The sequence below is a fragment of the Sebastes umbrosus genome, chromosome 9 (genome assembly GCF_015220745.1).
Source record: "Sebastes umbrosus isolate fSebUmb1 chromosome 9, fSebUmb1.pri, whole genome shotgun sequence".
In the NCBI taxonomy this organism is placed as follows: Eukaryota; Metazoa; Chordata; class Actinopteri; order Perciformes; family Sebastidae; genus Sebastes; species Sebastes umbrosus.
This window is the reverse complement of record NC_051277.1, coordinates 30,308,233-30,321,413: the sequence shown is the minus strand read 5'-3', so window position 1 is coordinate 30,321,413 and position 13,181 is coordinate 30,308,233.

Sequence of the window (13,181 nt, the reverse complement as noted above, 5' to 3'; positions counted from 1 at the left end):
CAAAATTGTATTCCTTTTAGTGTCAAACTTGAACTAAAATTTTGATAAAAAAAATTGAAAAAGACAGTGGATAATGAACTTGGAAATTCACTGGCCACGACTTCACCAATTTTTTTCAAAGGCCTTTACCCACCTGGGCGTTTTTTTCTGTGCGATTAATTTGCACATCAATATATTTTTTCAAACTGTTGTTTTTGTCATGAATACATTCACACACAAAGCAAATATTACGTGAAAAAATGGAATTTTTTTTGGAACAAGGTTGATGTCTCAGACCTTTCACGTAAAGGCATCAACCAATCACGTTGTGCAGAACGGGTTGAGTTGCACCTATTATAATGAAGATTATAAAACAACTCCGAGGCTCCGTAGTCTGTTCCGAAATGGCAAACTTTATTACTCCTTTCAACCTTGACAAAGGCAGTGCCTTCCATTCTTACCTTTCATAATAAAAGCCCTGGATATATAATATTCGCAGGCGAGTATTTTGCATTTTGTGTCGTTTATTCGTCACGCCCCAGTTTGTAAAGGCCTTTAAATATATAGTTTTTTTTAAGATATATCTTTGTCCTGCTTGTCTCATTCACTGGATGACACACTGATGTAGAAACTAATGTGAAAACTTCCACCAGAACTTTATGTGCACATCTGTTGACAATATGACTGGTATTATTCTATTCCATAATAAATAGTTATAAAAAAAAAAAAAATGATGTGCTTGTTAAAAGCCAACTCTGTTGCTACCTAGTGGTAGTATCAAAAAAGACAGTATGCATGCCCAATGCTATTCCCCATCCCCAGAGATCCAACCTGGGGGATATACCCGGATGAATGGGCTGAAAGCAGCAACACATACACTGGACACATTTTCACCAGATTCATTACTAGAGGTACTATATGACACAAATGTCTGTAAACAGAAGCTTTGACATTCTTTCCCTTTCTCTAGTTGTTCATAGCACTTGCTAAAACAAAGTGACAATAATACAACAAATATATATGGCTGTGTTTTTAAGCTTTAAGTGGTTTCTCTATATTTTTGAATACCAGAACAAATGAAACCATTTGTATTGCTTCCATTAGGTATGAAAGTGCTGCAACAGGTCAGTTGCTATGGCACACTGCGGAGGTGTGTCTGAATGTCTGTGGAATGAACTGTGTGATGAAAGAGTTTGTCTGAGTCAGTGGCTACGATTGACGTCTGCTTGAGTACCTGCCGAATTGTTCGGCAACTGAAAAACAGCTCTTATGCCAACATTAAATTCAGCCAACACCATTTTTATGACACACAGATATTTTAAATGGATAGTAACCATATCAAGTTGGAATCTCTGATTATTATTCCATTAAAGTGGCAGTAGGCAGTACAATTTTGGCATCATTGGGCAGAAAATCCATAATAAAACCTTTCAGCATATTGTAATTCAAGTGTTCTGAGAGAAAACTAGACTTCTGCTCCTCCTCATGGCTCTGTTTTCAGGCTTTAAAAAATCTCGGGAGACTTTGGCCAATCACAGGTCATTTCAGAGAGAGAGCGTTCCTATTGGCTGTTCATTCAACGGAGGCAGCTGTCAATCACTCACAAACTTTGATCAAACTGTCAAACTAGACAGCGCTGATTTGCTCCAACCCGCCTACTGCTGCTTTAAAGGATTGGAATGTTCAACAAAACTGAATGACACACACTGACTGAAAGTTTAGCAGAGGATCTTAACAGTGTTTCACCAGAAGATCAGAATAACTTTGTTTCACTAAAGCCTGAGTAAAGAGCTCTCCTGAGCGTCATTAATAGATAACTGTAGACTTGCAGAAATGTAGTGGACTGCTTTTGAAACATTTACTGTGGCAGTGTTGGCAGACTGCAACGAGAGATCGAAAGACAAATGAGGGTAATTAATTATTCTGCCATTCTGATGATGTACTTAACTCCTCTGTGAGAAGAGCTGTAACATTTTATAACAGTCAAGTAAATTATGTCTGTTATTTAAATGTGATCATAACACAAATTAAAATTCATAATTAATCTTTTGCAAAATTTGCAAATGCTTATTCCATGGCATGGGCTGTGCAGCGTTTAGCACTGTCGTTCCACAGCAAGAGGGTCGCGGGTTTGAATCCGGCTTAGGGACCTTCTTTGTGGAGTTTGCATGTTCTCCCCGAGTTAGCATGGGTTTTCTCCAGGTACTCAGGTTGCCTCCCACAATCTAAAGACATGCAGGTTAGGATCATTGTTGACTCTAAAATAGGTGTGAATGTGAGCTGAGATCAACTCCAGCCCCCCGCGACCCTGAGTGGGATAAGCGGTTACGGATAATGAATGAATGAATGACTCACTTGGTTATCGTCACTGTTGGGCAGAAGCCTCATATCACCATATTTTGTCATTTGTTTATATTGTTTCATGCGCAGCGGGCTATGTCGGCAAAGCACGGAGAAGCTCAGATTACAACACATACAGAGGGAGAGTGACTTCATGCTCTGCTCAGGTAGACATTACTCCTCTATATCTTTACATAGTAAATCGTTGTTTGTTGCTATAGTAACGCTCTGGATATTGTATAAAGCACCTTTAAGAATGTCCTGTCTTCTTACTTTGAGATGGGCCGCTCTTGTTATCAGTGAAGCTGTCACTGTTTATACCTTATGTTCGTCTCTAATCTTTATTCCTTACTGTTTTTGGTGATCCACTCACACTCTACTCTTCAATCTATTATTGGGCACTTTGGCCACCTTGTGGTTGTAATGTTTTCAATGTTTTTATTAAAGTTACTGCAAGGAACTTTTAACTGGTTATGAAACAGTCTCAGCGGCAGTAGCGGCTCCTCCTCTGGCCAGGAGGAGAGCTTGCCTCGCTGCTGCACTGATCCAGATGGGACTGGCCAAAGACAAGGATCTTTCACGTGGTCCAGGATGACCTGTGCATCGACTTCGGCGGGAAGTACCACTGGTGCTGATGGACGGGGAGAAGCTGCAGTGGGGCTGCAGGACCTGGAACTCACCAGCCCCCTCCTGGGAGCCAACACTGACACCACGCTGCAGGACCTGGAACTCACCACCTGCTTCCTGGGAGCCAACACTGCCAACACGCTGCAGGACCTGAAGTTCACCGCCCGCTTCCTGGGAGCCAACACTGACATCACGCTGCAGGACCTGGAGCTCACGACCCGCTTCCTGGGAGCCAACACTGACATCACGCTGCAGGACCTGGAGCTCACGACCCGCTTCCTGGGAGCCAACACTGACGCCAAGCTGCAAGACCTGAAATTCACTGCCTGCTTCCTGGGAGCCAACACTGACATCACGCTGCTGGAGGCCCAGGCCGTATTGCTGGGCCCGATGGACGAACCAACACTTGGACTGAGAGGGGCTGACTGTCAGACCCTGCTTCAGTAAAATTAGAGCTTTTCTAAAGGGAGTCTGGCAGCTGCATATCTGGATGACACACAGGGGCCAAAAGCAGATATTGATATTTGTATTTCTATTTTTAATTTTTACTCTGCCACTCCTCTAATGTTATGAGGCCCCCACCTCAACAACAAGATGGTCCATCTCAAGGTTTTTTTTTTCCTAATAACTGAATTTGAACACATAACGTCTAAAATTGATTATGCATGCTGACAAAGCATGCGTTCCACACTAAGTGGGTTCTTGAGATCTGCACTAAGTGGCTGGAAACAAATAAAGTTAATAGAATAAATATGATAATATAGTAAGAAGGTTCAATGGAACAGGTCACTGGAGTGGAATAACATTAGATGTGGATACACTGCTCGTGGAATGGAGATCATTGATGAATGCATTTGGCGTGTTAAGTGCTCGCACAAATTTGTAGGCAAACCGAAGAAAAATCCAAATACTTTTCTAACCTACTGTAATTAGTGGAATTGCAGTCAGTGTAGATTAAGATTTACATGCAGCTTTGGAAATGAACCCCAATTAAATATAGCGGTTTGAAATGACAAGATAGAGAAAGTGGGACCACCGGCAGGGACATAACCTGAGCACTCTCTGGATCATAAAAGCGTGTGGAAAAGACTTTGACTGTCAACATTCTCTGATATAGTGACACTGTGAATCTTTTCTTTGTATTGCACAGTCAACAAACATCTGGTGAATGGCTCTACAGCAGAGTAAGAGAGTGAGAGAGAGAGAGGGGGGGGGAAGACAGATGAAAAATGGCGAGGCAGACAGAGATGGAGAAAGTGATGAGAACAAAATCAGAGCCGGGCCTGCCGATCACACTGAGTGTGTTCTGAAGGCTGAACAATGCAGAGTGCTCCGCGTCACTTTTGTTGTTGAAGCCTACAAAGCTGAGCGCGTTGCTTAGGTTCTGGGCTGCTGTTGCTAGGTGAATCGTGACGAGCAGAATCGTGACTACAAGCTCCCAGTCACTAAACTCTTTACTGTGATAAAGAAGAGAAAGGTTAACATGGATTTTAAAAAGTATAACGTAATTTCTGTAAAGCACTAGACGTGATGTGTATGGGAAACTTTGTTGAATGTCATTCCCCATGTCTCTCCCCTCATTTCCTGCCATCTCTCTATAAAGAGCCGGAAGTCCCGCCCCCTTCCGGTGGACGTCATGGGATCTTATTTCGAAAAACAATATGAACGGTAGTCAACGGAGAGAGATAAATGTTTTATTGAATCCCATTTAATTGCACCATGAATCACACATATGATGTTCGTCAATTTAAAAGATAATTTTGCAGGTCGAGAAAGTCTCAGTTGGTTATAAAACTGCTGAAGTGTAAGATGTGAAAATGCATAATTAGAAAAGTTGCGTAAGTGAGTCTCTCTCTGAAGCTACGATGCCTGGGTGTTTCCTACTGGGATGAACTCACACCAGCAACAAGTCTGATCGTTCTTTCTCTTCCCGGCTGATAAAAAGACCAGGACTCTCTGGATAAAACACATCAGGTCAGATAATGTTATATTTGTGCCTGGAACATAGCTACGTTAGCTAGCCAGCTAGTGTTGGTGACGTATATTGTCTGAGACGAGAGATGTAGTTCACTGAGAGGTTTCACACAAAACTAAATGACACAACAACAAACTGAAACTTTCTTGACTTGCAAAATTATCTTTTAAATTGACAAACATCATAATGTGTGATTCGTGGTGCAATTCAAACGGGATCAAAAAGGTATTTGTCTCTCTCCGTTGACTACATTTCATATTTTTTCTAACGTTGATAGCTGGCACTGCGCCATTATACTCTAAATCTGTATTATGAATCTCCCACAGAACCTGATATGGAGAGGGCAGAGAAGAGCACCGGTAGCTTGTGAGAAGCTCCAGTACACAAGAAAAAATCACGGTACGCCAAGGAGTAAGATATAGAAGTGCTGGTACTCCAGCTGCGAACCGTTGCTGCGCTGCTGCGCTGCTGCGCTGCTGCGCTGCTGCGTACCCCTGCTGCTGCGTTGCTGCGTACCGCGTACCGCTGTTGCGCTGCTGCGCTGCGTACCGACCCACTTCGAGCACTATAACCAACTGATTTAATTTCTACCTCTAAACTCTGCTTTTATCCACTCTGTCCACATCCTGTAGCTTAATTCCAGACAAAGATATTTTATTTATATATATAACTTATAATTTAAGTTATTATGCAGACAGTGGGAAAGCTAACATAGGCTCCAGAGGCTATTTATTCAAACATTTATTCCTTGACTTGTAACCACTCTCTTGACCTGCACCAGTGCAAATAGAAGCATCGTTGTTGGGACCTGCCCAAGGCAGCAATAAAGTTAAAAATAAACCACTCACAATACATGAGGGGAATTGTAATTCAGCTTCATAAGAGGTAGAAGCATTAACTATACAAGTACACAAAAGGTCTCCAGAAGCCTAACATGTGATCTTAAATCTGTACACCACCTCAGGGCACCACACACTGACCTTCGTGTCAAGACATTAACTGCTAACCATAATAAATGACTTTGTTTAACGAGAAGCCTGAGCCTTAACGTCAATACTCAACATCTGTTCTATTAGTAGCAGAGTCGATACATGGCTCCTGTGACATTATGTCCCCACTAGTCTTTGCTTTTCCAATTTACATGCTGTTTCAGTGACAGTGAAAAGCTTCTAGCCTGCTCTCTCGACGGAACACGTTTCACGACAGCAAGGGGAAAATGAAACCCAGGAAATTGTAGCCTTTTTCTGCTCTGTGTCAAATACTATTATATTTTCCATTCCTGAAGCACTTCTTGTCAAGACAGGGTTTCCATTTTTCCTCGGCCAAAAAATTAGACCACAATAGGCTTCATTTACTGGGTAACCTTTTTATTAAAGCACTCCTTTTGAGCTTTGCATTACTGGCAATGCACTCCATTTCCATGCCTTTCCATCTTCATTTTTTTTAGCACCCATTCCCGACTTATTCCAGCTCCTTCTCTCTCAGTGTTCTTCCTCATCTATGCTTCTCTTCCATCCATCATCCCTCTTGTCTCGGGCTGTTGCTGGCTCAGCGCACGACTCTTTAATTTCCTTTGGTAATGAAACTGACACAGATATCTGCAAATCAACTCGCTCACTGTGTGGGCATGTGTCTTGTTGGACAGGTGGGGATGGGCTTAAAGTGGCAGTAGGCAGTATATTTTTGGTATCATTGGGCAAAAATTCCATAATAACCTTTCAGCATATTGTAATTCAAGTGTTCTGAGAGATAACTAGACTTCTGCACCTCCTCATGGCTCTGTTTTCAGGCTTTAGAACATCTATGGGAGACTTTGACCAATCACAGGTCATTTCAGAGAGAGAGCGTTCCTATTGGCTGTGCTCCAGGCTGGTGGGCGGTGATTGGTATTTCTTCAACAGATCTCAACATTACAGTACATGACAAGATGTTTCTGAAAACATTTGAGTAGAGAAATAGGCATTACAGTAACAGAATATTGATTCGTATTTGATCAGCACTGCCTAGTTTGACCGTTTGATCGGAGTTCGCGAGTGATTGACAGCCGGCTCTCATAGACGGCGGCTGGACGGCAGACTCTGGGGCTGTGGTCGAAAAGGCAAAAAATGCATCCTAACGTCTTTCCCTAACCACTTATCCTTGACCTCGATGGAAAATGTCATGAGGTCAGGGAAAGATGTGAAGGAGAATTCAGAAGGACTTAGGAAAAGACAACCGCGGTGTTAAAAGAATCCAACTGCACTTTCACTATAAGCTCCATAATTATGAAGCGACAGCGGCGGATGTTAGTGACGCGGGTCTGCTGTGGTGAAACTACAATGTTCTGAAGATGGACTACAAAAGGTGCTGCTCCCCCCCCCCCCCCCCCCCCCCCCCCCCCCCGGGCATTGTTAAATAGGTCTTTCAATGACAGGCTGCTTCAAAATACAACTGGATAATAACACCAGATCTTGCAGATTTGAAGACCTGAAAGTACCTTTTGGAGAAGGCAACAATACCGAAACTGCTAAAAAGCAGAGCACCGGGTAAGTGAAACTCTATTTAACATGTTTTGCTAGTGACATGTAGACAAAAACAGATGGCACAATATTGTTACAAATCACTTTCATCCCACACATAAAAATAGAAACATCTTTTTTTTCGGTGTGTGAAAGAGAGATATAGCAGGTCCTCCTGCTGCTGGAACACCCTATCAACATATAATAAATGATTATCTGACCTAACGTGAACAACCAGTGAAAAATATTACTTCATTACTAAGGTTGGAATTGAAATAAACAGGAATATATGATAAATATTGAGTTAATTGTTCGAGTTATGGAGAAGGTGTAGGACCATATAAATATACTTCTTCCAACTTCTTTTCGGATATGTAATATTTATTTATGTTGATTATTTGTTAATTGATTGTTTAATGTTCATTTTATTAGTTATTCTTGTTTTGTTTTTTTACTGAGGTATTTGTTACATGTTCTAAATAAATAATTAATTAAAAATAAAGTGAAACGAAATGGTTGTCGTCGTCCACTCATATTAAACATGAAACCCAATTAGTATATGAGCGTATGAAAATATAATGCAAGATAAGCATTTCGTTTGTTATCATGAACGGCCGAAAGGTGCGTCGCTTTAAATGCTGCGACCGCAAGGAATTGTGGGATGTTATTCTTTCCTTTCCTTTGGTAAAGGATGGTCCAGTGTATCCTATGCTAAAGGAGATAATAAAGGAAGCATTGAAGCTCCTTTGCTTTAGCATTTGGAAAATTCGAACAGCTCTTATCATGGCCGCTACTGAGATACTTCCGGGTCATTTCACCCCCTGAGGGACCTTCCTACGCAAAAAAGACTATTCGACCGCATCCCCGGTTAGCTCTGATTGGTTGTTTTCCTCCGGTCTGTGAAATCTTGCAGGTGCCATTAGAAGCACCGGAGGACACAGAGACACATGATTTTTTTCAGATAACCTGTATCATAATGTCAGGATATGGTAGTAACATTTTATAAAAATAACTTTTTTTAATTACATTTGCTCCATCTCTACCCGCTGCAGCTTTAATTGTATGTTTAGCACTGAGTGTTGAATAGGCTGTATCATATTCACGGGTGTGTTTTGAAATCATTTACTTTAATAATCAGTTTCGAATAAGTGCTTTAGATAATTCCTATCTGATGGCACAAGCTGTCAATGAAGCCAGTGATTAAAATGTGAACTAGCACAAATTACAACCAAAACTATTAAAATGAGAACCGGTTTGTAAAAAAAAAAAAAAAAAAAAAAAAAGCAAGGTCAGGATAGCTTCACTGCAGGTTTCATTTTTTTTTTCTTTCTTTTAAACAAAAATCAGCACAGAAAGTTAGAAATATGATGTTGCTCTAGACAGAATTATTTTGCATATAGCCTATAGTATAGCATTTAATTTCAAATCATTTGCAATGCTAATTTGGGTGGCAGCGTAACAGCATGTATAGGTCAATGCAGAGTGGGTGGACACAAACTGAATTTCACCCCGGTACGAGCGGATTGCCAGATTTGAAAATGTTTCAATTTGAGTAAAAGATGTGAAACTTATTCCACAAATTCAACAATACAGATAGGAAAGGAAAAGGGAGAGACACTAGAGCAAAATAACAGAAACAACTGGGAAGGTTTGAGATCAGTCAAGAGCCTAAACTGTCACATGACACTGCCACATTCCACACACACACACACACACACACACACACACACACACACACACACTAGGTGCAGACATTGCAAGCTAGCTACAGCTAACGTCTATGCCATAGACTATCGATGGACGTAGCCACCGTGATTTCACCCATTGTACATGTCATTGATGCCACTGCTAACAAAACGCTGTCTGACCTTGACATTGAAAGCCACTGTTACCAAGTCAAGTTTGCTCATATTGCGTTTTAGTACACCTGATGGCTAATCTATTAAAGGTCCCATATTGTACTCATTTTCAGGTTCATACTTGTATTTTGTGTTTCTACTAGAACATGTTTACATGCTGTATTGTTAAAAAAAACACCTTATTTTCCTCGTACTGGCTGCCTGATTATATCTGTATTTACCCTCTGTCTGAAACGCTCCATTTTATTGCATTTCAATGGAATTGCAACGGAATTGCGTTGTTAGGCAACCGTTTGGGTCCGTGTTTACTTCCTGTCAGCTGATATCATTTACATACACTGCAACAGGAAATAAACTGGGACACACTTAGAATGTTTACATTTAAAACCGTCTAATGGTCTTAATATTGTATATTTGTGACATCACAAATGGACAGGAATCCTAACGGCTTGTTTCAAATGTACAATTTCTGTGTGTATTTCTCTGTATATTGAGCATTTTGATAGTTTAACAATATTTATATATCACTTAAACCTGCTTTATAATGTAAGAGACCTGAAAATCTCACTTTTTATAATATAGGACCTCTAAGAATTTACAACAGCATGATTAAAGGCCTAAATGATCATTGTGATGGATCTCCAAAAAAAGTAGTACATCTAATAATTTGGAAGGTACATTTTTTGGAAACACAAATGTAGGACTGTTGAACTTTAAACATTTGCCCACGTTAAACTCCAAATGTGATTGTTTTCTAAATCTTAACTTTTTTGGAGTATTCAATAACGCCCCCACCCCTGCTGTTTCCTAACATCGGTCAGTTCACCATACGGTTTGTCAGGCAGGTTAAAGCGATCACCCCTAGAGGACCACAAAGTGTTTAACTAACAATGTGACCCCAGTCTGTTGGCCATAAGGTTTTCAAAGCAGTTAGAGTTGTCACCTGTCACAGGACGATGCCCCGCTATGCCAGCATCTGTCCCCTGACACACACACACACACACACACACACACACACACACTCTCTCCCGCCAGGCCATAGATTCTCATTACTGTGTTGCATTTATATTTAATGTATAGTCTTGCTTTCCCCATTATGGGGGAGTTTCTAAAGGGACATCTTTGCATTTCATAATGGTATGATGATGGTGCTGTCACTTTAAGTTATGAGCTCTGAAGGGCAGTAACGATGTTTTTTTGTAGAAAGACTTTATCAAGGTTAATCACAGAAGGAAAACAACTTCCACACTTTTCTGAGAGGTATTCACTGTGTCAGTTAAAGTGTTATTGTGTGTGTGTTATTTTTTTTCCAGGGGTCATACCAAGATAATGCATGCGTTCAAGATAGAGCCATGGAAACTATAATGGTCAATGAAGCCTGGAACAAATCATATCCACAGCGTGTCCATGACCTTGATGAGCCTTGGGATTGTCTTCACTGACTGTAGGGCTTCAACTTTTCAGTACCAGAGACGCACTATCCTGTATCGTTCAACTGGTTTTAACGCTGACTTGACTGACTATGCTGACTACGACTTAGATAATGCTTGCACAAATAGAAAATTAGGCGACATTGTTTATATCACATTTAAATTTTCTAATTTAATTTAACATGTGAATATATTTTTTAAGTCTTTGAAAATGAAATGTCAAGGGCCGTTTTCAGTTCCAAATTGTTAGAAAAATTGCATTTTCATTTCATAGCAGGGTACGACTTGTATGTGACTGAGATAGTCAGGCTAAACTGTAGCCTTAGTCCCGGGCCACACAGGGAACGTCAGCAGCGCGTGGCGGCTGCGGAACCCCTTGTCTTTTATTTCGGCGTCCATGTTAATAGGTTAGAGCACCCACACTGCCTGCGTGAGCAGCGCGTCTCACGCGTGGCTCAGCCGCGCGTCTTGTAGAGATTCAAGGTCTCACCTATTTTTAGTTCTCGGTAAACAACAACAGCAACAACAGCCAGTGAAAATGATCGTTTGACTGTATATTGACATCATATCAGCTACATTACTACAGTTTCAATGTCTGTATTTGTAGAATATGTCACAGACATGAAAAAAGTAAAGATTTATTTTTAAATAAACACTTTTTAAATAACATTTCAAAATAAAAGCCCTCACACGTTTTTTATTTTCCTGTGGACAGAATTAATTTATTTGTTAACACAAGGCTTTTATTCAGAAATATTTGCAGGACAGTGTTGTAGGAAATGCAGTGACTTGCAGGACTCCATGAATGAACAAAGAACAGGGTTTTAATTATTGAATATTACTATCATTTACAAATTACCACATGGTTCTTAACCTTTTTCTGTCTAAAAAATATAAATTACATTTATAATGAAATGAAATGGCCCTTATGAAAGGCAAACTCTCTGTAGAAAGAAAGAACTGGCAGCAGCAGCCCATCAGCAGCAGCAACGCTGGATGCCACCAGCGTGGGACACGCATCAGTTCAGCGAGGCAGCTGTCACGCACTGCTCAGTCTGGCCCAGAGTGTTACCTTACAGGTTGTATGAAAATTAATGAATAAAATAATTGTTCCTTAATAGCATTAAAGAGGTAAGGTCCAATCCCAAAATGAGTTGACAGTTCATTTTATATCAATGGCATAGAGTGTGTGCGTGTGATGTCTTCTTTTAACTGTCCATCAACAACTCCCCCATCCTCTCTGTCTGTCTCTCACACACACACCCTCCCCAGCTGCCATTCAGCAGATGTCTGCTGACTCCGTGTGATGTGTGAGAGTGCAGCTCTACATCCGCTTTAGTTGAAACTGAAGTCATTTTCGGGTTATTATGCTTCTAATACTGAGAGTGTGTGTGTGTGTGTGTGTGTGTGTGTGTGTGTGGGCGGGCTGCAGCACCTGCTGTGGATGACACTGTTTCTGCCCACGCTTTTAACTGTCATTTACCGTGGAGTGTTGTTGAACTGTTGTAGCTGTGATCAGCAGCTCCTCACATCTGCACTCAGAGAAGGAAAAAGAAATGAAGAAAGCACATTGACTCGCATACTGTCTCTGTGATTCTGACATGCAGAAAACAAATGACACATTGTTCAATATTATTGTCCAACCTTGCTCACTTAACTAATCCCTTTGATTATTTTAAAGGCAAAATACAACTTACTCCATTATATGATTAAGATAACTTCAGACAGTTCAATAAATAACCGTGAAGGAAAAACTCTGAAACACGAGCAAAGCACGAGGCGTTTAAAACAGCCTGCAGTGAAATGCAAGAGGGTGTTACTTTGATGACATACATGGATTTGGATCTTGACTATGAGGGGTTAGAAGTTCAATAAAGCCATGCATTACCGTGACCTCTACTGTAACCTCACCAGTCTATATGAGCTCTTTAACCCTCAACTTGCCTTTCACGGGGTCAAAGATCAGTTTAACCAGTAGAGAGGTGTGTTTGCATAAAGACTTTTTGTTAATTACTTAAAGGAAGGTCATGATGCAGGACTTTATGGGAAAGTTAACCCTTGTGGGTTAGGGTTAGGGTTAGGGTTAGGGTTAGGGTTAAGTTGCACTGATGTCCTTAGAGGACAAGTCAAGTCAAGTCAAGTCAAGTAAATTTTATTTGTATAGCCCAAAATCACGAATTTGCCTCGGGGGGCTTTACAATCTGTACAGGATACGACACCTTCTGTCCTTGACAGTGCGACCCTCTCATCGGATAAGGTAAAACTTAACCAAAAAAAAACATTTTAACAGGGAGAAAAAAAATGGAAGAAACCTCAGGAAGAGCAACAGAGGAGGGATCTTCCTTCCAGGATGGACAGACGTACAATAGATGTTGTGTGTACAGAGTAACAACATAATGAAAATACAACATAGACAATCCATGACAAAAATTAATATGTATAATGTGAATATAAGTGAGAAGGTGGATCCAGG